General features: G+C 40.6%; 1 protein-coding gene across 1 annotated transcript in view; it reads left to right on the top strand.

The window, feature by feature from the left end:
* The window catches only part of srgap2 (SLIT-ROBO Rho GTPase activating protein 2), a 286727-nt gene that overhangs the window by 62146 nt on the left and 197939 nt on the right, over positions 1-26642 (top strand).

The raw sequence follows: 26642 nt of genomic DNA, 5'->3' as shown, positions 1-26642 counted from the left end.
CCATGGTTGGAAGTGCCAATTAAATTTGGAATAAAATTGTGAAGAAATAAATTTAACGGGTCATTGTAGTTTTTGAGATGGATCGCATATTATCTAGATTTTATACCCAATAAATTAGATTGTAGGTTTAAATTGTGGGAAAATGGTCCAAAGATGCATTGGGAGGTTATACAAAAACAAACAGTGATGAGTTTCAGAAATTAAAGAAGTATTTGTCTCCAAATCAAGACTTCCATCGATATTTACAGCTACGACATTATTTAGACCAAGAAAGTAAGAGGTTAATTTGGAGGTACCAATATCAAAAATATAATAGAAGCTTATAATCACAGATAAAACAAAAAGCCATCTCAAGGCTGTACAAGAGCTTGGAGGACTTAAAGGCAGATAATATGTATGTAAAAGTGAAATGGGAGAGGGAAGCAAATATTGAGGTATCAAGAGAGGATTGGGGAGACTTGAATAGCTACCAATGGAAAACCACTAACTCACTGTTCTGGAGGGAATATGGATGAAGAATATAATTCATTTTTCGCTACTCCACTCACAGAAAGTATGGAGATACCAAGTGTTGGCGATCCTGTGGTGCTACTAACGCAGATCACTTTCATGTCTTCTGGGGATGCCCTTTAATATCTCAGTATTGGACAGAAATTAAAAAAGTAATTGATGAGGTGATGAAAATTAAGTTACCAATTCAATTTGAAATGATGTGTTTGGAAAGTTGAAAGTTTGAATTTAAAAAGAGGGGACGATTATAAATTTATAAGAATTATACTATTGGCTAGTAAAAAAGTAATAACCAGAAGATGGCCAAGTGATCTGCTACCTAAAGTGGAAGTATGGTTTGATGTAATGTTAAGCATTTATAATATGGAAATTAATGGCGTCACTAAGATTGGAAGTTGAAAAATTTAACAGTATCTGGGCTAGGATGGTTAAAATATATTAGACAACACAGAACTGATTTTGTTTAGGATTGGTTGAGATGTCTGGAGGGTTAAATATCAGTATATGTAGATATAGATAGAAGTTCATGTATGTATAGGTCTGTGGTGTTGGTACATGTATGGGGCATAGAAGATTGTATGTTGTGTATAAAAGTTTGGAAGGATAGTAATTTAAGGATCATTACTTAGATCGACTGAAGTATCACACCCGGTTTAAAGCTACAAGTTTTGTTGTTAATATTTGTTTTTTGTTTGTTGTTGTTTTCTTTACTTATTACTATTTTCAGCAATGTTATTTTTGTCTTCTGTAATTTTACAAAATGGAAAAGACGATAAAGAATAAATTAAAAAACAAACAAAAAAACAGACTCTTCGAAGGTGAGGAGTTGCATTTACCACCTTCTTTTTACTGATGAAGGACATCCATGTACACAAACAGGATTTAAACCACCAATGCTTCAGTTGATGGAAACCTGGTTCTTCCATTGCATTACATTAATTTAAAAAATACAAGTTTTACAGTAATACTCTGGTTTTGCCTGCCAAGAAAGGTTTACACTTTTTCATATCATGGTTGGCCTTAGATGACTGTGGGTTTGTTGGTAGGGCCAAATACTCTTTTGTTGAAATCTTTCATTTTGTGATAAGCAACACATTTGGCACAGTGGTGCTTCTTGGTCTACATTTGCAAAAAAGCCATTAGCTATTTCAGTTGTCAAGGTGATGGCCATTTTTTATATGAAAGCTCCCAGAAATATGTATTTTCATCATCATATATTTGCACAATCTTGGTGTATTTCAATGTTGTACCTGTTAAATATTTTACCGTGGACTAGGAGGGATTTGAAATTAACTTCAGGCAATATTTTCATCCTTTTTAGATGGACTGTGCATGTTCTTAATCAGTGCACATACATGCTGTAGAACATGTATGCTGCAGAAAGTGAAATAATGTTTGGGGTATAAGGGTTTAGTAGCAGAGGTATTATTTTAGCTTTTAAAGTCAGCCATGGCCCTTTGGATGAATACTAGTCCTCACTGGCGAGACTTCATCAAATGTGGATGGAAGAGGCTTTGCAGAGGAAAATGCAAGTACTACAACTCTGGTCTGAGCTGCACAGCACTATGTAGCTGCAAATGTGAAATATAGACTTTATGTATCATGTTTGTTTATGTAAATGGGGAATCTTCTTCACAGACTAAAGTTAATTATGGAGTTCCACAAGGTTCTGTGCTAGGACCAATTTATTCACTTTATATGCTTCCTTTAGGCAGTATTATTAGACAGCATTGCTTAAATTTTCATTGTTACGCAGATGATACCCATCTTATCTATCCATGAAGCCAGAGGACACACACCAATTAGCTAAACTGCAGGATTGTCTTACAGACATAAAGACATGGATGACCTCTAATTTCCTGCTTTTAAACTCAGATAAAACTGAAGTTATTGTACTTGGCCCCACAAATCTTAGAAACATGGTGTCTAACCAGATCCTTACTCTGGATGGCATTACCCTGACCTCTAGTAATACTGTGAGAAATCTTGGAGTCATTTTTGATCAGGATATGTCTTCAATGTGCATATTAACAAATATGTAGGACTGCTTTTTTACATTTGCGCAATATCTCTAAAATTAGAAAGGTCTTGTCTCAGAGTGATGCTGAAAAACTAATTCATACCTCATAGTACCATATCACCCCAATAGAGCGCTTCGCTCTCAGACTGCAGGCTTACTTGTAGTTCCTAGGGTTTGTAAGAGTAGAATGGGAGGCAGAGCCTTCAGCTTTCAGCTCCTCTCCTCTGGAACCAGCTCCCAATTGATCAGGGAGACAGACACCCTCTCTACTTTTAAGATTAGCTTAAAACTTTCCTTTTTGCTAAAGCTTATAGTTAGGGCTGGATCAGGTGACCCTGAACCATCCCTTAGTTATGCTGCTATAGACGTAGACTGCTGGGGGGTTCCCATGATGTTTTACATAATTATTGTATGGCCTTGCCTTACAATATAAAGCGCCTTGGGGCAACTGTTTGTTGTGATTTGGCACTATATAAAAAAATTGATTGATTGATTGATAATTATCTTATCTGAGCTAAGCACTAAGTCAGACAAAAGGTCTGAAAATTCACAAAGAAACTCACAGTAACGACCAGGAGGACGATAGATAACAACAAATAAAACTGGTTTTTGGGACTTCCATTTTGGATGGACAAGACTAAGAGTGAAGCTTTCAAATGAATTAAAGCTCTGTCTGGGTTTTTGATTAATTAATAAGCTGGAATGGAAGATTGCTGCTAATCCTCCGCCTCGGCCCGTGCTACGAGCATTCTGGCAGTTAGTGTGACTCAGGGGTGTTGACTCATTTAAACTAACATATTCATCCTGCTGTAACCAGGTTTCTGTAAGGCAGAATAAATCAATATGTTGATCAATTATTATATCATTTACTAACAGGGACTTAGAAGAGAGAGACCTAATGTTTAATAGACCACATTTAACTGTTTTAGTCTGTGGTGCAGTTGAAGGTGCTATATTATTTTTTCTTTTTGAGTTTTTATGCTTAAATAGATTTTTGCTGGTTATTGGTGGTCTGGGAGCAGGCACCGTCTCTACAGGGATGGGGTAATGAGGGGATGGCAGGGGGAAAGAAGCTGCATACTAGTTAGGCCACATTTTCTAAATCACGCAGAAATGTCAGACTGCACAACACAACCTGTTGTGTTAAGATGTGTCTGTACTGAGCTACTCATTTTTGTGACACTGTCGTGGAAACAAAAGTCAGCAATATGCAATGAGTAGAATTTTTTGAAAAGGTTGTTGAGTATTTCAGTATCCGCACTGGAAAGAAAAATTAGGAACTGTTGTATTGTCAACTTGCATCAGGAAGGGCATCCAGTGTAAAACTTGTGCCAAATCAATATGCAGATCCACCTCGACTTTGCTGGGCAAACCTGTGTAAAAACAAGGAAGCAGCCGAACGGTTTTATTTTTGTATTGTTCATCTAACAATAATCTTAATAATTAGTTCATCTGTCCTTTATTGTTATGGTTTTTCAAAGATGGCTTATGTATAAATTCAAAGGTGGCTTAAGTACAGATTTTGACACAAGCCCAAAATCCAAAGGTATTCTGTGGCTAAAACCAGCTTGTCAGTGGTAAGGGGTAGGTACCACTGGTTATTCAGTGAAAGGATAAAGTATTATCAAAGATCTTGGTTTCAAATAAATTTGCAACATGACGTACTTTAAATAATATCATGGTGTTTTTGACATATAAATCAAGACCTGGAAATCTTGGCTGATCATATGTTATCGTATTTCAGCTTTATGGCACAGAACTCAAAAAATGTCTGGACAATAGTAACAAGTTTGAAGTATTTCTATCAGCATTGCATTTAAGGCAAGTCAAAATCAGTTAGGGTCGTATTTCACTGGGCTGTGACTGTCCAAGAGTAGTTGGAGATGCGAATTAGCAACCAGCTACATGAATGAGTGACAAATTTGCAGTTGGTGTCTCACTGAAGTGGTACAAACAACACATCAGTGCATGTTGTCCGAATGTCAGCCGTATTTTGCATGGACTCGCGGTGAAGATGTCTGCATACATATCATATTGCGTGATTGCTGCTCCAATGCTGTGCAGCACTCTCACGGATGTCTAACGCACTCATGGCTGAAACGATGACAGGTTTACACACAAAATACTCAGCTGGTTTTAACCTGCTATTATGTGAATAGACGCTGTGGAAATTCCCCCGACTGTTTCCAGTAAGGAACAGGTCTTTAAATAAAATAAAATAACATAAAACAAAATGAAATAAATAATTAGCCTAGCGTGGCTCCACCGGTGAGAAATAAAATACAACAGGAAGAAAACTGAATAGGGCACTCACCCACTTGTAGAATGATTTCCCGCAGGATGAAATATGTAATGGCAAGAGGTCCACACCATTGAAGAGCTCTCAACTGCCACTGTCATGCACAGATCGCGTGTGATTGGCAGCCGCAGTATGAAATATGCAATGTCCAGTGGCCCACGCCATCGAAAAGCTCCTGGCTGGCATCGTCATGCATAGATTGTGTGCAATGTCCTCCTGTGGACAGGCAGTTCCTGTGTGTCTCCCACGGGGAGTGTCAGATCCTGATTTTGTCTTCACTCACACAGAATGTAGTTTCAGCTGTTGTCAACCTCTCACTACATTTTCTCACAATGGTCACGCATTATGAGTTGAAGAGACCTACATTAACCCGTGACTAGATACCCAGATAAGCAGTTGAAGATGAGAGAGAGAGAGAGAGAGAGAGAGAGAGTTAGAGACCATATTCAGAGGGCTTCCCAATGTCAGTGATACTCTGGAAATGTTGTGGTGAGGACCTTTGTCACCTCGACAACTTTGAAATGTTCAGAAATCCAGGAACGATGTGTGCGACACCCTGCAAATCAAGCAAGGGGAAAGTGATAGCCATTGAACGTCTCGCAAAATCAAGCAATTTCCATCTCAATAGGGCAATGCAGTCTTGTTTGAACCCCTGCGTGATATTGCGGGATTTCACCACATAAGGGGACACTGGTATGAACACGGCAGAGAAAATGGAGTGTGGGAGTTTCAGCACAAACCATTCAGTCCAGCTCAGTAAACTTAAAGGCATACTCACTGTCACCTAGCGGACCTGCCGGTTTAAGATTGTGCCGGTTTAAAATGGTTTCTGCTGAACCCCATCCTCCGAGTGGTTTGAGCTGACACTCCCCACACTCTGCCGTGGAGATTAGTCCTCTTCCCACAAACAGCATCAATTCTAATGGGAAAATGGTGCACTGTTTTGTTTTCGGCTGCAAATCACCAAAGCAGTCACGAAAAGTGCAGGTTTTTTTTTTTTTTGGTTCCCAGTGGAGAAGGGAAGACTAGGCAAATGTGAGAGGTCGTGTTTGATGTGTTAGCCTACACAACTAGCCAGAGTGGCGTGTTTTTTCTCACCTGCACAACCGCCTCGACATGTTTGAGCTCAGTGTCATAAAACCACCACCACCACTCATCACTTTTCTTTGCATTTCTACTTTGTTTGCGTGTAATTTGTCCAAAAACTCAGAGAAAGTGTCGTGTTTCTGTCCCCGGAAGCAGAGAAATTATGTCGTATGTGTCATATTTTATTCCCTTTAGTGCACTCCCTCAAACGAGACTGCGCTGCCCAATAGCCATTCATATGCTATGTATGCCCAGCGAGTTAGGACCCTTATTCTAAGTCAAATATAAATAGCAAATACGATGGGTCTGTTGAAAAGTATCGGACCTTTTCATTTTTTTTCAAAACCTGATGGATTTGAATATGTGTGCTTGCATGAGCCAACCTTGAACCTTCGTGCGCATGTGTGAATTTTTTCACGCCTGTCGATTGCGTCATTTGCTTGTAAGCAGCCTTTGTGTGAGGATGGGTGTAGTCTCTCGTCGTTTTTCTTTGCAAGGAAATGGCGGAACAACTGGAGCAGCGCGACTGCATCAAATTTGCCAAAAAACTGGGCGACAGCCAGGGTGGAAACCATTCAGTTGATTCAGATTGCTTCTGTGACGATCCTATGGCATCACACAGATTAAGGAGCGGTACAACAGGTTTAAAGACGTCCGCACAACGGTGGAGAGCGAGGCCGCGCTCCAGGGCGGTCATCAACATGCTGAATGACCAGATCATTCCAAAGTGAACGCTGTGGTGATGCGGGACCGTAGTGGGACTATCCGAGAAATTGCGGAAGAAGTGGACATCAGGCACTTTTTCGGCACATTCCACTGTGACAGAAGATTATGCCATGAAAAGAGTTGCGGCACAAAGCTGATGGCGAAGCAAAAGCGCCACCATGTTGAAGTCTCACAGGACATGCTGTAACATGCCCAGCTCTTCCACAATTTCTCGGATAGTCACACAACTGAAAAAGCCACCGAAAGCCGCCTGAATCTTCCGAATGGTGGAAGAGGTGGGCATGTTACAACATGTCCTGTGAGACTTCAACACGGTGGCGCTTTTGCTCCGCCATCAGCTTCGTGCCGAAGCCATCGGCATGAATTTCGCTGCCGTCTGAATCATCCGAATGGTTTCCACCTGGCTGTCGCCCAGTCTCTGGCAAAATTTGATGCAGTCGCGCTGCTCCAGTTGTTCCGCCATTTCCTTGCAAAGAAAAAACGATGAGAGACTCCACCAATCCTCACACAAAGGCTGCTTACAAGCAAATGACGTAATCGACAGGCATGAAAAATTCACGCATGCGCACGAAGGTTCAAGGTTTGCTCATGCAAGCACACATGATTCAAATCCATCAGGTTTTGAAAAAAATAAAAAGGTCGGATACTTTTCTAACAGACCTCGTACATATCTGAAGATGAACAACTCCAAAACATTTTTTAAGTCTGGCATAAATAATTGACTTTTATCACAGACAACTGATGGTGCAATGAAATCAGCTGATAGCAACCAGACAGAGACATAAAGCCACAGATGAATAAATGAGAGATGAGGTGAATGAAGAGGGAAAATCTAAAAGAAGGCAGTTGCTGCAGAGAAGCCGGTGAGGTCAAGTTCAGCTGCTGATAAGTGGTGCCAGATGTTAAACATCCTCTGATTGGTCATCAGGATGCTGCTTGTCTCCTGGTTGGTTAATTCTGAACCTCTAACCAACACCCCTTTTTTGGTGGCCCTGGGATGGACTGTTGTCTTTTTTCTTCCTCTCAAGTGTTCATGCTCGGATGCATGTGTGCAGTTATAGTCATCTGCTAAAATGTCAGGATTACCTCTTTCTTCCTGTTTTATTTAAAATATTGTTTTTTTTAAGATTGAATTCAAAGTACAAACAGGTTCAAACAAGTGTTTAAGGCTTGTTCATACTTGATATATATATGCACAAGTATGTGCACTTGTGTGACATGTTCATCCTGCTTCTGTCCATGCAGTCTTTGCGTGCATTCTCCAACTGAACGAGGCGTGACCATGAAGAGAGGTACCTACTTAAACTGACGGTTCCCTCAGAACAAGTAGAATGTAGAGAACGCAACATTTCTCCAGGAAAAATGAAAATGCCAGACATTTTTGAGAAGCTCTATGAAGTTGTCCACAGATATTCACATTTGAATGATGTCACCAGGCTGCACAGCCAAATGTTCTGGTTAAAATAGTTGTTGGGAACTGTCATAGACCTGTAAAACAGAGTTGTGTGCAGTTCAGTTGATGTGATGCAAACCAATATGTTTTCTACTTTTAAAACGGTTTTAGTTTGAAAACCCTTGTCCAATTACATGTGGCAATTAAGTTAACATTATCCTAGTTAACTCTACTATTTAAAATCTATAGTAGTATCATTCTAAATTTATTTATACACCTTAACAGTGTCATTAATTTAAAATATAATTATTAGATAAAATATTCCTTTATTAGTTCTACAGTGATCTGCATGGATAAGCTTCACCCAATATCAACCCAAACCAGCATTGCTGGTATAACCAGTGCTGAGCACAGCTAACTAAAAATTAGCTTCGATAACTGCTAATCTGCTAACAGAAAAGTTAACTTTTATGATGCTAAACCAATAAATCTGAAAAGAATTTAGCGGGAAGTTACAGCTCATCGCTAACTTTTAGTACTGTCAAACCAGTTTCAGTTAAGCACGCCAAGTAGGGATGGGTATCGAGAACCGGTTCCTTCGGGTATTGTTAAGAAATGATTCGATCCACCGACATCAATAACCTTTTTACTTAACGATTCCCTTATCGGTCCTTCAGAGTGGCCGTCTTTTGGGGGGTGTTTGTCAGGAAATGATCATTTCTCTATATTGATTACAGACCCAGCAGCGGGTCTGTAATCAGCTTTTCTGGCAGCGCGGCTTTGCTTTGACCTTGAACCCATCGAAGCAGTGATTCGCAGATCGAAGCCAGTGCTTCAATCATTGCGTGTTTGATTAATTTTTTTTCTTTCGCTTCCCCCACTAAACCCTAAAGAGCATATGGCTGTGAGTATATTTAACCTTTTTTTATGTTAAACTGACCCGTTATGGTCTTCTGAAACAGTTGATAGATGTATTTTATAACAAAATGGGACAGATGCTAACACAATTAGCATGTCTATGGCATTTTCAATGTTAAAATTAGCATTAAGCAGTGTGCAGCTGTTCAAGCATTTGTTGTCATAAAAGAGTCAAATGTATACAAAATTGTAATTTTTAAATTTATTTTTGTTTCTATATTATAATAATAGCAAGCACAACAATAATAGTAATAATAACTAATCTAATGATTATATACAATTTTAGAGAAAGAGACAAAAAGAACCTGAATAAAAACAACAGAAAATATAAAACCAACTAACAATGAACATACATTAATAATAAATACATACATACGAGGGCTGTCAATAAAGTATAGGTCCTTTTTATTTTTTTCAAAAAAACTATATGGATTTCATTCATATGTTTTTACGGCAGACATGCTTGAACCCTCGTGCGCATGCGTGAGTTTTTCCACGCCTGTCAGTGACGGCATTCGCCTGTGAGCACTCCTTGTGGAGGAGTCGTCCAGCCCCTCGTCGGAATTCCTTTGTCTAGAAGTTGCTGAGAGGACTGGTGCTTTGTTTGATCAAAATTTTTTCTAAACCTGTGAGACACATCGAAGTGGACACGGTTCGAAAAATTAAGCTGGTTTTCAGTGAAAATTTTAACGGCTGATGAGAGATTTTGAGGTGATACTGTCGCTTTAAGGACTTCCCACAGTGCGAGACGTCGCACAGCGCTCTCAGGCGGCGTCAGCCTGTTTCAAGCTGAAACCTCCACATTTCAGGCTCTATTGATCCAGGACATCGTGAGAGAACAGAGAAGTTTCAGAAGAAGTCGGTTTCAGCATTTTATCCGGATATTCCACTGTTAAGGAGATTTTTTTTAATGAAAGACGTTCGCGGACGGGTCCGCGCGTCGGGATGCAGCCGACGCGGTGAAAAAAATAAAAAGGACCTATACTTTATTGACAGACCTCGTACATACGAGGTCTATTAGAAAAGTATCCGACCTTATTATTTTTTTCAAAAACCATATGGATTTGAATCACGTGTGATTACATCAGACATGCTTGAACCCTCGTGGGCATGCGAGAGTTTTTTCACGCCTGTCGGTTACGTCATTCGCCTGTGGGCAGTCTTTGAGTGAGGAGTCGTCCACCCGCTCGTCGATTTTTTTCATTGTTTAGGAATGGCTCAGAGACTGTTGCTTTGTTTGATAAAAAATTTTTCAAAACTGTAAGGCACAACTGAGTGGACACCATTCAATAAATTCAGCTGGTTTTCGGTAAAAATTTTAAGGGCTGATGAGAGATTTTGGTCTGGTAGTGTCGCTTTTAAGGACGGTCCACGGCGTCTGACGGCGATCTGCGCTTCGAGGCGGCAGCGTCTCGCCGTTTCAAGTTGAAAACTTCCACATTTCAGGCTCTGTTGACGCAGTATAGTCGTCAGAGAACAGAGAACTTTCAGAAGAAGTCGGCATGAGGAGTTTATTCGGACATTCCATTGTTAACGGTCATTTTGTAATGAAAGAACGTGCGGGCAGAGTCGCATGTCGGGCTGGACCCGACCGCGGGGGGGTCGCGGCAGGAAAAACACCTCCGTTGGAAATCTAACGGGCAAGTTGGAACATGCCCAAGCTGTTTAAACAATTTCTCAGTTACTCACTTGTTGAAAGCCATTAAAAGCCACCCTGAATTCTACAAATGGTTTTCAACACGGAGGTGTTTTTCCTGTCGCGGCGCACACAGATTTGCCGAGTCGTCACGGAAACGACTCGGCGAATTTGCGAGTACGTCTTTCATTAAAAAAATGTCCTTAAACAGTGGAATGTCCGCATAAAGTCCTCATGCCGGCCTCTTCTGAATCTTCTCTGTTCTCTGACGACTTCCTGGGTGAATTAAGCCTTAAATTAGGATGTTTTCAGCTCGAAACAGGCCGACAACAGCGCCTGGGAAGCGCTGCAGGACGTCCCGCTCCGTGGGAAGTCCTTACACCGACAGAAACACCCCATAATCTCTCATCAGCCGTTAAACTTTTCACAGAAAACCAGCTTAATTTCTCGAATAGTGTCCACTCGGATATTCCTCACAGGTCCAGAAAAATTTTGATAAAGCAACGCGCGCCGTCTCGAGCAGCGTGGTGAAACAAAGGAATTCAAGCCGAGAGGGCGGGACCACATCTCACTCAAGGCCTGCCCACAGGGAAATGACGTCACTGACACGCGTGAAAAAACTCACGCATGCGCACGAGGGTTCAAGCATGATTGGTGTAATCGCATTGTCATTCAAATCCATATAGTTAAAAAAATAAATAAAAGGGTCGGTTTATTATCTAAGAGACCTCGTACATACAGAAATAAATAAGTGTTTCCTGTGAACACCTAGTGACTCTTAAACCTCCATTTCATCCCTGTCTTATTTAAGTTTAATGACAGTTTGTTTCGGTCAAACATATTTTCAGTGTGTTAATTTCTTCAGTGATTTCCTCCAGAACTATCTGCAAAACTAGAAAACTGTTGCATCCTCGTAAGAGCAGAATACTACTGAATGAATTTGAATAAGGAAAGTTGTTTTTTTTCTCACCAAAATGGATGCTGCACTCACTGCAGTTTATTGTCTGGAATAGCCCCAGATTGCATTTCAGAGCTTCTAGAATTCAAACATTTTCGTGCACGTGGTGTTGGGGGGTAATTTTGGGTTTCAGGTTTTTTTGTTTTTCACCACTTTCATCCGTGAATATGTGAAATCGTGAGTCACTTTTGTGCGGATTAAAGTTACTAACTGGGACTCCTGTATTGTTGCGAGAAAGAAACGAGAATCGTCCTCGTTCTGTTCACACAGCTCCAAACGCTGCGCGGCTCTCTGCCGAGTCAAGTTAGAATGATAGAATCCAGTCGGAATTAATAACTTCAAAGCGAAACACAGTTTTGTTTATTTTATTTATGTCCAAAGATCAAGGATACAGTGACCAATTTCATATTTATTTTCTTTAAGACTCAATGAAATACATAGAAAACCTGTAGAGGTATCGATAAGGGAATCGATAAGGAATCGGATCGATAAGCAGAATCGATAATGGCATCAATATCGATAAAATCTTATCAATACCCATCCCTACCGCCAAGGCTTCTGAGTAAAATCAAAAGCAATCACAAACCCAAAAACATACAATGAGCCAGACAGCTGTGAGCTCAGTCCTCCCTCAGCAGAAGAGTGTGGAGCGGGCTGGCGACTATTAGTAAAAAAGTAGAAAAGGGGGTGTTCACAATAATAGTAGTGTGGCATTCAGTCAGTGAGTTCATCAGTTCTGTGGAACAAACAGGTGTGAATCAGGTGTCCCCTATTTAAGCATGAAGCCAGCACCTGTTGAACATGCTTTTCTCTTTGAAAGCCTGAGGAAAATTGGACGTTCAAGACATTGTTCAGAAGAACAGCGTAGTTTGATTAAAAACTTGACTGGAGAGGGGAAAACTTATACGCAGGTGCAAAAACCTATAGGCTGTTCATCTACAATGATCTCAAATGCTTTAAAATGGACAAAAAACCAGAGACGCGTGGAAGAAAATGGAAAACAACCATCAAAATGGATAGAAGAATAACCAGAATGCCAAAGGCTCACCCATTGATCAGCTCCAGGATGATCAAAGACAGTCTGGAGTTACCTGTAAGTACTGTGACAGTTAGAAGACGCCTGTGTGAAGCTAATTTATTTGCAAGAATCCCCCGCAAAGTCCCTCTGTTAAATAAAGACATGTGCAGAAGAGGTTACAATTTGCCAAAGAACACATCAACTGGCCTAAAGAGAAATGGAGGAATATTTTGTGGACTGAGTAAAATTGTTCTTTTGGGTCCAAGGGCCGCAGACAGTTTGTGAGACGACCCCCAAACTGTGAATTCAAGCCACAGTTCACAGTGAAGACAGTGAAGCATGGTGGTGCAAGCATTATGATATGGGCATGTTTCTCCTACTATGGTGTTGGGCCTTATTATCGCATACCAGGTATCATGGATCAGTTTGGATATGTCAGAATACTTGAAGAGGTCATGTTGCCTTATGCTGAGAAGACATGACCTTGAAATGGTGTGTTTCAACAAGGCAATGGCCCAAGCACACTAGTAACAAGCAAAATCTTGGTTCCATACCAACAAAATGAATACCTCGCAGATGTGAAGAAATCATGAAAAACTGTGGTTATACAACTAAATATTAGTTTAGTGATTCACAGGATTGCTAAAAAAGCAGTTTTGAACATAATAGTTTTGAGTTTGTAGCGTCAACAGCAGATGCTACTATTATTGTGAACACCCCCTTTTCTACTTTTTTTTACTAATAGTCCAATTTCATAGCCTTAAGAGTGTGCATATCATGAATGCTTGGTCTTGTTGCATTTGTGAGAATCTACTGAATCTACTGGTACCTTGTTTCCCATGTAACAATAATAAATATACTCAAAACCTGGATTAATCTTTTTAGTCACATAGCACTACTATTATTCTGAACACTACTGTATGTGTGTCAATATCTTTTTTTTCCATTTGTAAAAAAGGCATTTGCAAAACTGAAAATTTTGTTTGTGAAGACAAACAGAATGTGCAATGTGGTTACACGTCACGCAGCTGTGTGCACTGTGTTCCCGCGAGCACAAAACCGTTGCACTGAGATCATTCACGCCTGCCTGTCGGCTCGATGTTTGCGTGTTTCACTCATACGAGCTCTTCCGCTCTGAGTCGCCCTGGTTTGTAGTTAATTGTATTATGCGTGAAGGGGCCCCTAGCTACCTCATGGAATTGTAGTGTAGTCCATTTGCACACTGTGGAGGTGTGCAAATGGACCTCGAGGTCCATCCAGATCATCCGGTACTGTTGAACTACTACTAAATACCTACTGAGTTTTTGTATACGATATGGATTGTGCTTTTTGCCTACTATACATTAGGTAGTATGCTAGTATGAGCATTCAGATGTCGCCATTGAGAGTATTATAAGTTTAATGATTCTACAATAGCCTGTGAGGGTTAAAAATATTGACTAAACTCTCAATTGATGCTAGTAGGGGTGCTTCCTCTACCACCCACCTGTCAAAGAATGGCTAATAAAATCAGTAATGGGCCACATTTCATAAGAACCATCTGACTGTCTGGGCCACAAAAATCATTAATGTCTAACGCTAATACGAGGTCTGTCCGTAAAGTATAGGTCCTTTTTGTTTTTTTCAAAAACTATATGGATTTCATTCATATGTTTTTACGTCAGACATGCTTGAACCCTCGTGCGCATGCGTGAGTTTTTCCACGCCTGTCGGTGACGTCATTCGCCTGTGAGCACTCCTTGTGGGAGGAGTCGTCGAAGCCCCTCGTCGGAATTCCTTTGTCTGAGAAGTTGCTGAGAGACTGGCGCTTTGTTTGATCAAAATTTTTTCTAAACCTGTGAGACACATCGAAGTGGACATGGTTCGAAAAATTAAGCTGGTCTTCAGTGAAAATTTTAACAGCTGATGAGAGATTTTGAGGTGATACTGTCGCTTTAAGGACTTTTCACGGTGCGAGACGTCGCGCAGCGCTCTCAGGCAGCGTCATCAGCCTGTTTCAAGCTTAAAACCTCCACATTTCAGGCTCTGTTGATCCAGGACGTCGTGAGAGAACAGAGAAGTTTCAGAAGAAGTCGGTTTCAGCATTTTATCCGGATATTCCACTGTTAAAGGAGATTTTTTTAATGAAAGACGTGCGGGCGGATTGCAGCGTCGGCTCGCAGCCGCCGCGACGCTCCGCCACAGGAAAAACACCTCTGTTGGAAGCCTTGAGGACAAGTTGGAACATCTCCAGCTGATAAACAATTTCTCATATACTCACTCCACTGAAAAAGCCGCCTGGATTTTACAAATGGTTATCAACACGGAGGTGTTTTTCCTGTGCCGCCGCGCCGCGTCGGCTGTGTCCCGACGCGCGGACCCGTCCGCACGTCTTTCATTAAAAAAATCTCCTTTAACAGTGGAATATCCGGATAAAATGCTGAAACCGACTTCTTCTGAAACTTCTCTGTTCTCTCACGACGTCCTGGATCAATAGAGCCTGAAATGTGGAGGTTTTAAGCTTGAAACAGGCTGATGACGCTGCCTGAGAGCGCTGAGCGACGTCTCGCACCGTGAAAAGTCCTTAAAGCGACAGAATCACCTCAAAATCTCTCATCAGCTGTTAAAATTTTCACTGAAAACCATCTTAATTTTTCGAACCATGTCCACTTTGATGTGTCTCACAGGTTTAGAAAAAATTTTGATCAAACAAAGCGCCAGTCTCTCAGCAACTTCTCAGACAAAGGAATTCCGACGAGGGGCTGGACGACTCCTCCCACAAGGAGTGCTCACAGGCGAATGACGTCACCGACAGGCGTGGAAAAACTCACGCATGCGCACGAGGGTGCAAGCATGTCTGACGTAAAAACATATGAATGAAATCCATATAGTTTTTGAAAAAAATAAAAAGGACCTATACTTTATGGACAGCCCTCGTAAACTGTCTCTGTTGATGTTTGTCAGATGTGATGAAGTTTGACACATGGCTTTTTTCTCCACTCCTCCTACGGCAGTTGAGACCAATTATGAGCACTTTATGGTCTGAACGTGTGTGTGTCACATTGCCTACTTGCGGACAGTGACTCATGGCCAGCCGAGAGAGGATGTATGTGAGAAGATCTTTAAGAGCAAAGGGATCTATATAAAGCCAAGATAAAGTCTGGTCACATCCTCTGTCAAACAATCAACAGGAGAACACACGCCCAGCTGTAAATAAACAGGAGCGAGGTCGAAAGAAACACGAGAGAACCCAACAGTGGAAAGGTTGGATAACATTCCCAGAGGACACCAAAGGAAACAGGTTGTGTTTGAACAACACTTGTGTGGCCAGTGAGCCAAAGGAGAAACAGCACGCAGTTAGACTGAGGAAGGGAAGGAAGGGAGCAGAAAGAGGAGAGGAGGAGGGAGTTAGGGAACATGCAAGAGGACGGGTTTTTCCAGACAAAAAGAGGCAAAAAAGTCCACAGTCAGACTGTCGGGTGAATCTGATTCCCTTTTACTCCCGATCGCTGTCTGCTTCTCTTTCCTTCCCCCTCCATCAGCAGCATCTCCACACGTAGGCAGAGTTGTTGCTAGGGTTACTGAATTGCCCCATTTTTCTGGGTTTGAGGAGGAGACAGAAATCAGAATAATTTAGATTTGTCTCTCCTCGACGATCCAGCTAATCAGGTTACATATAGAACACATTTTGTTGTGAACCTTCACACCATGCTCTGGTAAGGTTTTTTTTAGGTCTGCCTCTGTACTCCTGCGTTGCAGTTCTCCTATTTGATCTACTTTGCCTCTTTTGGTATTTCTTTTATTCACTTCTTCCTTGATGATGTTGAGGCTGTTTCTTCTTAACTTATACCCCTGTTTCCTGACGATAATGAAGTTTCTGTTGCATTTTAGGCTTTTGTAAAGCAATAGTGTGTAGGCTTTACTGCCATCTAGCGGTGAAGTTGCAGATTACATTGTGCCATCACGAGTCTCAATTTTGCTTCCCTTTACATTTTCACTTCTTTAGCGACAGGGATTTGTCCTCCCTTGACTTCTCTTGTGATAAGTGTTATGTATGATCCTCCATTTCACCAAAAATGAACATTTTAGAAATTTTAGCCTGCACAAGCAACTAGTAACCATTTCCATGGTTGCAGCCAGAGTCCTTTTCTTTTTTCTTCGGTTTTCTGGCCACACTTCAAAATGTGAAAAATGTACTAAGTGTGTACATGGCACGTACATGGTAGCTTCCATGAGGGGGCCCGTTCCCACGTAGCTATGAACGTCTCATTCTAGGGTTATGAAAACAATTTGTTTTATTATTTATTGTATGTTGATGGACAGACAGTTAAAATGGTAAATGCACTACATTTCTATAGCACTTTTTCATCTGAAACAGATGCTCAAAGCGCTTTACAATAATGCCTCACATTCATCCATCAGTGATACTGCTGCCACATAAGGCAATCAACTGCACACTGGGAGCACCTTGGGGATTATGAAACTTTCCCAGGGTCCTTCATGATTTTCCCATCTGAAAAGTTTGAACGAAGGGTCCCAGGTCTCAAGACCACAACTTTAACCTTTGGACTGCTGATTCTCAACCTGAGATCCAAGCTGATCTTAGGGGCATGCCCAAGGTTTTGTCTACTTTTTATCAAAATTAAAAGTTATGTTAAATAAAGTCATAATAACACACTTACTTGACAGTCAAAATTTATTTCTCCCTACTTCATATAGTCATATCCAGGCCATCCTCGGGAGGCTTTATTATTATTTTGTTATTTTGAAGAGATTTACAGTCGGATGTTTTTCCATTTGCGTTCTATCTGGCGCAGCTGCCGTTAAAACTGAATCCCATAAGTGTAAACCAGACTGGACAACAAATAACAATTACAGTTGTGCTCAAAAGTTTACATACCCTGGCAGAATTTTTGCTTTTTTGGCCATTTTAAGAGAATATGAATGACATAAAACATAAAAACTTTTTTTTCACTCATGGTTAGTGGTTGGGTGAAGCCGTTTATTGTCAAACAACTGTTTCCTCTTTTTAAATCAAAATGACAAGAGAACTACCCAAATGACCCTGATCAAAAGTTTACATACCCCTGTTATTAATACTGTATATTGCCCCCTTTAACATCAACGACAGCTTGAAGTCTTTTGTGGTGGTTGTGGACGAGGCTCTCTGATGATAAAGCTGCCACTGAATATGTCTTGGACTTTATTTACATCAATTACAAAGAAGTACAAACAGTATGGCACTTTATGGTAAATCTGCATGGAGTAGACAGTTTTCAAAAACTGAGTGACTGTGCAAGAAGGAGAAGAGGGAGGAAAGCCACCAAGACACCCAGACAACCCAGGAGAAGTTATGGGCTTATGTGGCTGTGATTGGAGAAATTGTACACAGTGCAAGCTTTGCATTTTGCATCACTACTCTTAGCTTGATAGTGGAGTAGAGCAGAGAAGGATTTTCTTTCACCAAAACAGATCAAATCCAGGCTTGCATCTCAGATGTATCTTCTGGCAATTTGTAGCTAAACTTCAGGTCTTCTTTTTAAGAAATCCTCCTCTATACCACTTCATCATGAAGATGGATAACTGGTGATACAAAATGCAAAGTTTGCACTGAGCACAATTTCTCCAATCACAGCCACGTAAGCCTATAACTTCTTCTGGGTTGTCTGGGTGTCTTGGTGACTTTCCTCACTCTTCTCCTTCTTGCACAGTCACTCAGTTTTTGAGAACTGTCTACTCCATGCAGATTTACCATAAAGTGCCATACTGTTTGTATTTCTTTGTAATTGATGTATATAAAGTCCGAAACATATTCAGTGGCAGCTTTACCATCAGAGAGCCTCATCCACAAACTACCACAAAAGACTCCTTGGATGCTTCAATATTTCAAAGTTCCACGTGGCAGTCATTAAACATCTGATTGCCATTGTCACCTTTGTGTCTTTTGATTTTTTTCATTTGTCCAGCCACAGGTGATAAGCCCGTAAACATAAGACATTACTAACAGCTAACTGTGCTAACTTCGTCAGACTACCGTGTCCACACCACATCTGTCCCGTTGAGATTGCTAAGCTAACGTCTCTTCCTGTCCAAGTCTTCACAGTCACACTCAAAAATCTAAATCGGATAAACTTGTGCGGTTTTTTTGTAGACACGTAAGAATAAAAATTGGATGTCAAGCATCATAAACAATAGGACCGGAAATTCAGCTAATTGGCGGGGGGGGAGTAAATGTTGATGAAGCAGTGCATTATGGGTTGATTTTTCCGACATGTGGTTGGGAGAATTAAAAAGATATTTTTTCTTTGGATGAACCACCGAGGAAACGGTAGAACATATCGTATAATTGAATGATAGTTCAACATTTATGCTCATAAATGCTTCTAAGTTCTAAACAATGTAGCTTTATATATTAGTAGGGACTAAATGGCAAAGCTGTGGTTGTTTGTGGTGATATGACTGTGAGATTCCAGTGTTTCGACTTTAAAGTGGATATAACACTTAAAGACAACATAGTCTTATTACATGTAACAAAGGTTATATAATTCGGTCAACTTAAGCGTTTGGGAAAATGGACGCAATTCTCTCGTTATATATAACATTTGAACGTCCCGCCACTGAAAAATGTGCACGCCCGTGATCAGCTTCCTGCTGAGCACCAAGCCCAAAATACGTCACTACGTGTAGACCGTATCGGCTTGCGTGCCTGGCTGCTGTTGTTTGCACTTCTTTTAGCGGCAGAAACTTTGATTAAACACAGCTCTCAGGGACTTGTTTGTCGATATGCCTGACCAGTGTGTCACAGCATATTGCACAAATACAAGGTGAAAGGATTTAGCCTTTTCAAGTCCAGGCAGATAGATCGAAAACCGCGCTGTTGTGCGATGCACGAAATGTCAGGCTGCCCCTCCCTCCGCTCGCACACACGCATTTGCTCCCAACAGCAGACACTTTCCTCTGCCATCTCCATGTTCTCACACCGCTCACAGGAACACATAAAATGTCAACCACAAATATATGTTCACAATAATCTTGAAATGGTCAAGGAACTTACGTAGTAACACGGCGGCGGCATGTTCACTGTTTTCGGCGATCTTTTTCGAAACTTTCGCCGTTTATTTCCAATTCGTTTGTGAAAATAATGTAACTAAACATGGATGAATACAATGCCAGGCACTCGAACACGGCAAAAACCCGAAGGTAATGACAGTGGTCCGCAAGTAATAGCTACACTGTCGCAGCTCCGGAACAATAACAAAGGCCGTAAACAGACGCTCAAATCGAAAATGCTATGTAGTAATTATAGTGTTATAAACAGCAGCAACAAAAATCAAAGCCTCCCTTACCATTCCATATTCTGCAGCCTTTCAAAATCCATCGGAAATTGGCATGTCTCTTGCCTCTGCTTCGGCTCCGCCATAAGCACCGCTGGCATTATTTTTGCTGCCATAATGCTCCTGGTTTGAATGTTCGTCCGAAAGATACGGCTCCAATCTGTAGGGACTAATCACTGCTGCAACATCCTCAGGATCCGAGTCAGAAATAATCCACACTTGAAGAGGAGTCAGAAAAGTTCTTGATCTCGTCACTGTCCATGCTGAGGTCTGTCTGTTCCTGTTGTTAATCTAACAGACAAAGACGGGACTCTACACGCTGTGATGTCACGGCATCACGTGACCGCCGATGGAATGCTACCAGCGCGCTTTCCAAGAAACACACTTTTGAGAAACTGTACAAACTTTATTTCTCAGTGATAATAATTAAAACCACTTTCAACTTACTATACTGTATGTATATTTTGATATTTATATCAGTTTAACCTAATTTTTTAGGTGTCATATCCACTTTAATTGTTCATGTTTTGGTGGAGGGGAGCTGTCACTACACCGGCACACCAGTACAAAGGTTGACGCCTCGGCTAATGCTGTTTTAATGAAGCTATTCATCACCTCTGCTGAGCTCAATCTGCATCATTTACACAGCTCGTCGCACTTCTTCCTTGTTGCTGTGTGAATGCAGTCCTGCTGTTTTAGCTGTTCCCGTCATCCAGGCTGCACTGGTGGAGATTTCTTCTTCTTCTTGTTTCCCATCCTTGTTTCCAGACACACATGGATACAAAGAGGCTTGTTGAAAGTGCTGAGGCCAACTTTTACTTTAAGCCTGCTATGAATTTTAGAAAACTGGTGTTCTTTCACACAGTTTTTAGCATACGTTTAAAAAAATAGCTCGAGCATCGCTTATACACTTCTCCTGAAAAATATAAACGAGAGCATCTGTGAGATGATGATCAGCATGTGAGGAGGGTTGGTTCTTCTTTTCTTAAATTGGGCCTCTCCTATTGGACGTCTGTCTTTTTGTAATAACTCTACCCCGACGGATTGTTCTAGACAGTAGGATTGTGTCCATGAACACAACTTAATGATAAAAAGTGAAGCGTATGAGTGGTTATATTAACATTTAATATTGTCAGTATTATTGTCAGAAATGACAGCAATTGGTTCTCTGATTCTCAGTCCCTGATTGTATCTCAGTCTGGGTGGGCTTCTGCTTTTTTTTGGTGGAAAGAGATGGCAGACAACCAAAAGCAACAGTAAATGCTTACAGTGCTTCTACAATGTAGGATCTAAAAAGTCCCTGGCACATGGAGTCGTAGTCCTTCTTCTAACATTAGGTGCTTTTGGACCAAGCAGTTCGAGGAACTCTGGTGTTGGGATTACCCACTGGGGGAGTGAATGCACATTCACACACTCCCAAGGGCCTTTTGTCTGCGTACATTCCGACCGCCAGTAGGAACTTGGTAGGATTGTACATTATCACTCCTGGAAGAGTCTGTACCTTGATGTAGTAGGTTTAACAGAAGCCTCCAGAATTGCATTCTGAAAACTAAATCACTGAATTTTTAATAACAAAAATGGGTGTCACTTTACTTGAAGGTATCGTCATAATAGTGACATAACACTGTAATAAGTGTTACATGACGCAGCCATGAACATGTCATAAACATTATGTCAGTGTCATAAATGTTTATGACTGCTGTCATGTCTTGAACATGACAACTTGATATTCATCAAAGTGACATAACCAGAAGTTGTCTTTGGCCTTTTTGGTCTTCAGTTGTATGCCAACTTGTCAACTCATCATTATGTTAATGGCACATTCATGACTGTGTTATGTAACAGTTATGACCAGGCTTGGGGAGTAACGGAATACATGTAACGGCGTTTCATAATTAGGATACAAAAAAAGGTAACTGTATTCCGCTACAGTTACAGAAAAAGACGTATTCAGATTACAGGTATATTTAGTAAAAATGGGGATTACTTCGCAGGATTACAATTTTAATGCATTTTATGATATAATCTGTATATAATTTATTTTTCTTTGAAACGAAAATGTCCCTTCATGGACAGCGACATGACGTCTCCTAACCGGGCAAAATATTGATGAAGTACCCGGATGTTAATGCATTTTCAATGGAGATCCGCGACTGGACACACTCAGAAAAATGCTTGCAAAATACGTGTTAAAATGCCATTTTGACCTGGATATTGAGCCAGTAAAATTAAATGACATTAAATTATGTCAGGAAAGTATTAAACTTACTCGGACACACACACATTCCCAAATATTAGTGTTGAAAGTTACACAGATCTGCGCTGTTCAAGCTGCTGATCTGAGGCGTCCTGCTGCAGCTGCTCTGTTAAACGCAGCGCGGCTCCTAAAACCATTACAATACATTTATATACATATTATATTTTTACACAATTATCCTTTATTGACCGAGTTTCATTCATGAAGTCAGTGGTGTGGGTACACATCTCTATGTGTGGGTGTGACTGTGAGCGGCACAGCGCGGGTCATTATAATCTCATTATTTTAAGGTGCAAATTAAAAAAAAATCCCCAGTCTTGTCGAACAATTTTAATCACTAACAAGTATTTTAAGTAGACATTGGTCTAGCAGTGGAAAATAGCAACTAGACATAAGTGAAGAGTTAATGGTTCGTGTCATCGGGCGACACAGGTACGGCAGGAGACATACAGCTGTTTATCATCCAAATATCACGGACAAAGTGACAAGAAGAACCAAAACCACTTACTTATGGAAGGAAATATTGTCTCCCTTGTTCCTCCATTTCTGGCTTTGCCAACATGCGCAGCTTTCCAGCATATTCCACCTGTTTCTTGAACTTCTATGCACGCAAATCACTAACTTGCCCAGAATTAAAATGGAGATCACGCCTCCTTACTGACAGGATTTACTTAATGGTTTTCATTATGTTGTTGTTCATATTTTGAAAGTTCAGTAAGTGGACTGATATGTTAAACATGGTGCGAATTTACTGAACAAGTAGTAGACTTCTTTTTGTTTTGTATATTGTTCTACAAGCCACTTTTAATTACAAATTCATCCGCACACGCCTGAGTTTTCATTATCCTTCATTTGTTTGACATTTTTGTTGAAAATTTAGCAGGTGAACACTGGGTGTGTTTAAAACAATATTAATTCATAATGTGAAGTAAAACAGAGCATGTCATGTAAAAGAAAGAGTTTTATTTTTGCTTAATAAACTGTACTGTGTGGTCAAGACTATTTATACTTAGTTTCTTTTGTCTGTATTAGCATATTTAATATTGGAGTAATCCAGAAGTAATTGAAAGTAATCAAATTCAAAAAAATCAAAATAAAAAAAAAACAAAAAAAACAGCAAGAATGGTAACAAAGGTCAGCATTAGTTTGTACAGGGGTCAGATGTTAAAGTTGCTCTAAATATTGTAAAACGTTATGCAAATTATTGGTTGAGTTAATAGGGTTTTAAAAAGGAATAGTTTGCACTATGTGTCATGCTTAGTTATCATGTTACAGGGTAACATATGTCACATGTCATAGAATCCAATGGACGTCGACATTGCTCTACCTTTACCTTGCAGACCAAGCATTCAACACAGTCAAAACTATTTCATTTATTAATCCTATTAGTTCAACCAATAATTTGTACCACTTTTTACCAAAATTGGAGCAACTTTAACTTCTAACCCTTGTACAAACTGAAATTGACCTTTGTCACCATTCTTGTTGTTTTTACCCCATAACTCCATAACATTCAGTCATAGATAGTACAAACTATACCTTTTTGGTATCGTTGTGATCAGACAAATAATGTGGTATAGCTTTCAATGTGATTGGAGCATTTTTATATTTTGACCCCTGTGTAATTCTTCAATTGACCCCTACCTGGCCGCCTACTGAAAATTCAAATGGCTACTCAGTTTTTTCAAGAGAGTAATGTCTAAGGAGTATTTGTGCCAACTTTGGTGCTTCTTTCCAGAAATGAACAATTGTTACAGTTATCTGCTCCACTAAAGCAGAAAAAAGAATTGGGGACACGGAGGAGCATGTATTAAGCATTGAGGAAGTAACATGTGAGCTCATCAAACTTCACAGAAAGCTGGAGGAGAGACAAATCAATCAAGAAGGGAGGGCACGGAGGGATAATTTGCGCTTGCATGGAGTCAAAGAAGGGGCTGAAAATGGAGCAGAGTCAATGAGTGCTTTTGTGGAGCAGCTATTGAAAGAAAAGCTCGACCTGCCGCTCACATATCAGCTCAGGAGAGAGCCCACAGATCGCTGGGACCCCGCCCACCCAACGACACACCACCAAGATCGAGAGTAGTGAAATTTTCAAGCCACAAGTGCAAAGAGGACATCATCAAAAAGGCTTGGGAGATGAAAGGTTTTCTCTTAGAAGGACAAAGAGTGTATGTTGATCACGATTACGCACCTGAAGTGATGAAGAAAAGAAAGGAATATGCAGAGGCAAAGAGAGTCTTAAGAGAGAATAAAATCAGGTTCCAGACGCCCTTTCCGGCAAAGTTTCGTGTTTTCTACGAGGGAGAAACTCACTTGTACAACTCCGCAGCAGAGGTGACCAAAGACATGGTGGATAGAGGTTTTTCGGTACGTGTTGTCAAACCAGCAGACGACCCAATGGAGAAGATTCAGCGAAGAATGTGGCACTCATTTCAGAGAGCAGGCAGTCAGGACCAGACTCATTCCTCTGTACGGGGATACAAGGAGAAGCTACAGGCTTTTAGAAGAACCACAGAGGTACTCCAAGAATAAGCCTAAACTATCTCAGGTAACCAGCAGAAGAAGATGAGTGCAGACAATGTCAAATTTTTACTTCTTTGAGACTACTTGGGGATTTGATTTCTTTAAGATGAGACTGAAGGACAGGGCCGAAAAAGGTCATGAGGGCCCCCTACTAGCCAGGGGCTATCCCTCAGAGCTGGTTTTTAGCTTGGAAAGGGTTAAAGACTATATAACCTCAGGTTTGGAAGTCATCTGTGTTCTTTTTGATTTTCGTTCTACTGTTGGTTCACAAAGTATGTTTGTTTGTTGTAGCATATGGGGTGGAAATACAGATAATACACAATATTCTAAGGTAAATGACATCACAAAGTAATCTATTGAAAGTAGCCTCTTATAACGTTAATGGGCTGCGTAGCCCAATCAAAAGGAGCAAAGTAATAAATAAAATGAAAAAAGAGGGAGTGGGAGTACTTTTCTTACAGGAGACCCATCTGACAGACAAAGAACATGAAAAGCTAAAGAGGAATGGGTACAATCAGGAGTTTTCATCATCTTATGAATCAGGCCATAGAAGAGGGGTGTCTATATTGATCTTAAACAAAATTAGTTTTGACATGGCTAAGGTGATTAAAGACAAAGAGGGCCGGTATATTTTAGTGATTGGCAGATTGGAGGGTGAACTGGTGTCTCTTTTAAATGTCTATGCGCCTCCAGGTTCAGATTGGGATTTCTTTAAACAGATTTTTGAGTTGGTAACAACAGAAGGAGAGGGGATGTTGATTGGAGGAGGTGATCTTAACCAGAGGCTTAACCCACAACTGGACTCATCAGGGAAAGCAGAGAAGAAAAATAGTATCGGCAAAAATATTAGAAAAATGATATCACAACTGGAAATTTTGGATATTTGGAGGGAACTTAACCCCTGTATCAGAGATTATACCTATTTCTCTGCGCCAAACTCTATGTACTCTAGGATTGATTATTTTATAATATATGCCAGGGATCGGTATAAAATAAAAAGCTGTGATTTTGGAGTGAGGGACTTGTCTGATCACTGTCCAGTATATATAAAGATAGCCATGGAAAGAGAAGTGAAAAAAACAATTTGGAGACTGAACTCAAGCCTGCTTATCGGTCAAATGAAAGATGAAATTGAAAAAGAGATTGGTGAATATGTTGAACAAAATAATAATGGAGAAGTATCTCCGTCAATATTGTGGGATGCATGCAAAGCGGTTATGAGAGGGAAATTGATAGCTAGATCTGCATTAGGGCTGAAACGATTAGTCGAGTAACTCGAATAATTCGATTACAAAAAATGTTCGAGGCAAATTCTGTGCCCCGAAGCTTCGTTTAACGTTGTAGTACATATGCCAGGCCTGTGTGTGGCGCTGCAACATCCACAGGAAAAAAAACAGAAGAAGGCTGGAGCATAACAGCTAATGAAATTATCAACGATAGCTACTGCTTTCCAGCGTGACCTAAAATAAAGCCTTTTAAGAGATAGATGGTCCACGCCGATCATCTGAAATAGACTTACTGTGCATCTAAAGCGAAGCAGTGTGTTTGTCTAGTTTTAAAAAACACACGGTCTGCTCTACGTGGGGAGGGACGGTGGCCGGCTGCTCTCTGCACGGTGTGAGGGGCTCTCAGACCGGGCGAGTCACAGCTCTGGCCCCGACTACATTGACAAACAGCAGAAGTGCACTCTTTCTTCTGTGTTTCCCTCAGACTCACACTGTTTGACTTTTTAATTTTTTGCTTTTTTGGACAGCACACAACACTTCACAAACACGGTGACTTAAATAAAATAACAACTGGGAGGCTGCATGTTCAACCTCCAGCTGAAATGCATCTGCTGAATTGCAGAGAAAGAGGGGGAAAAAAAATCACACAGGGACCCAGTCCATCAACCTTAATAAAAAAAATTAAAAAAAAACTTAAAAATGGTTACATTTTACAAGTTGGAGAAAACAAAACAGAAAGCCACATCCCATCGCCATTTC

Source organism: Thalassophryne amazonica, chromosome 3 (assembly GCF_902500255.1).
Source record: "Thalassophryne amazonica chromosome 3, fThaAma1.1, whole genome shotgun sequence".
Classification (NCBI taxonomy): Eukaryota; Metazoa; Chordata; class Actinopteri; order Batrachoidiformes; family Batrachoididae; genus Thalassophryne; species Thalassophryne amazonica.
Note: the sequence above shows the minus strand (reverse complement) of the source record. Positions and strands in the feature narration are given on the sequence as shown.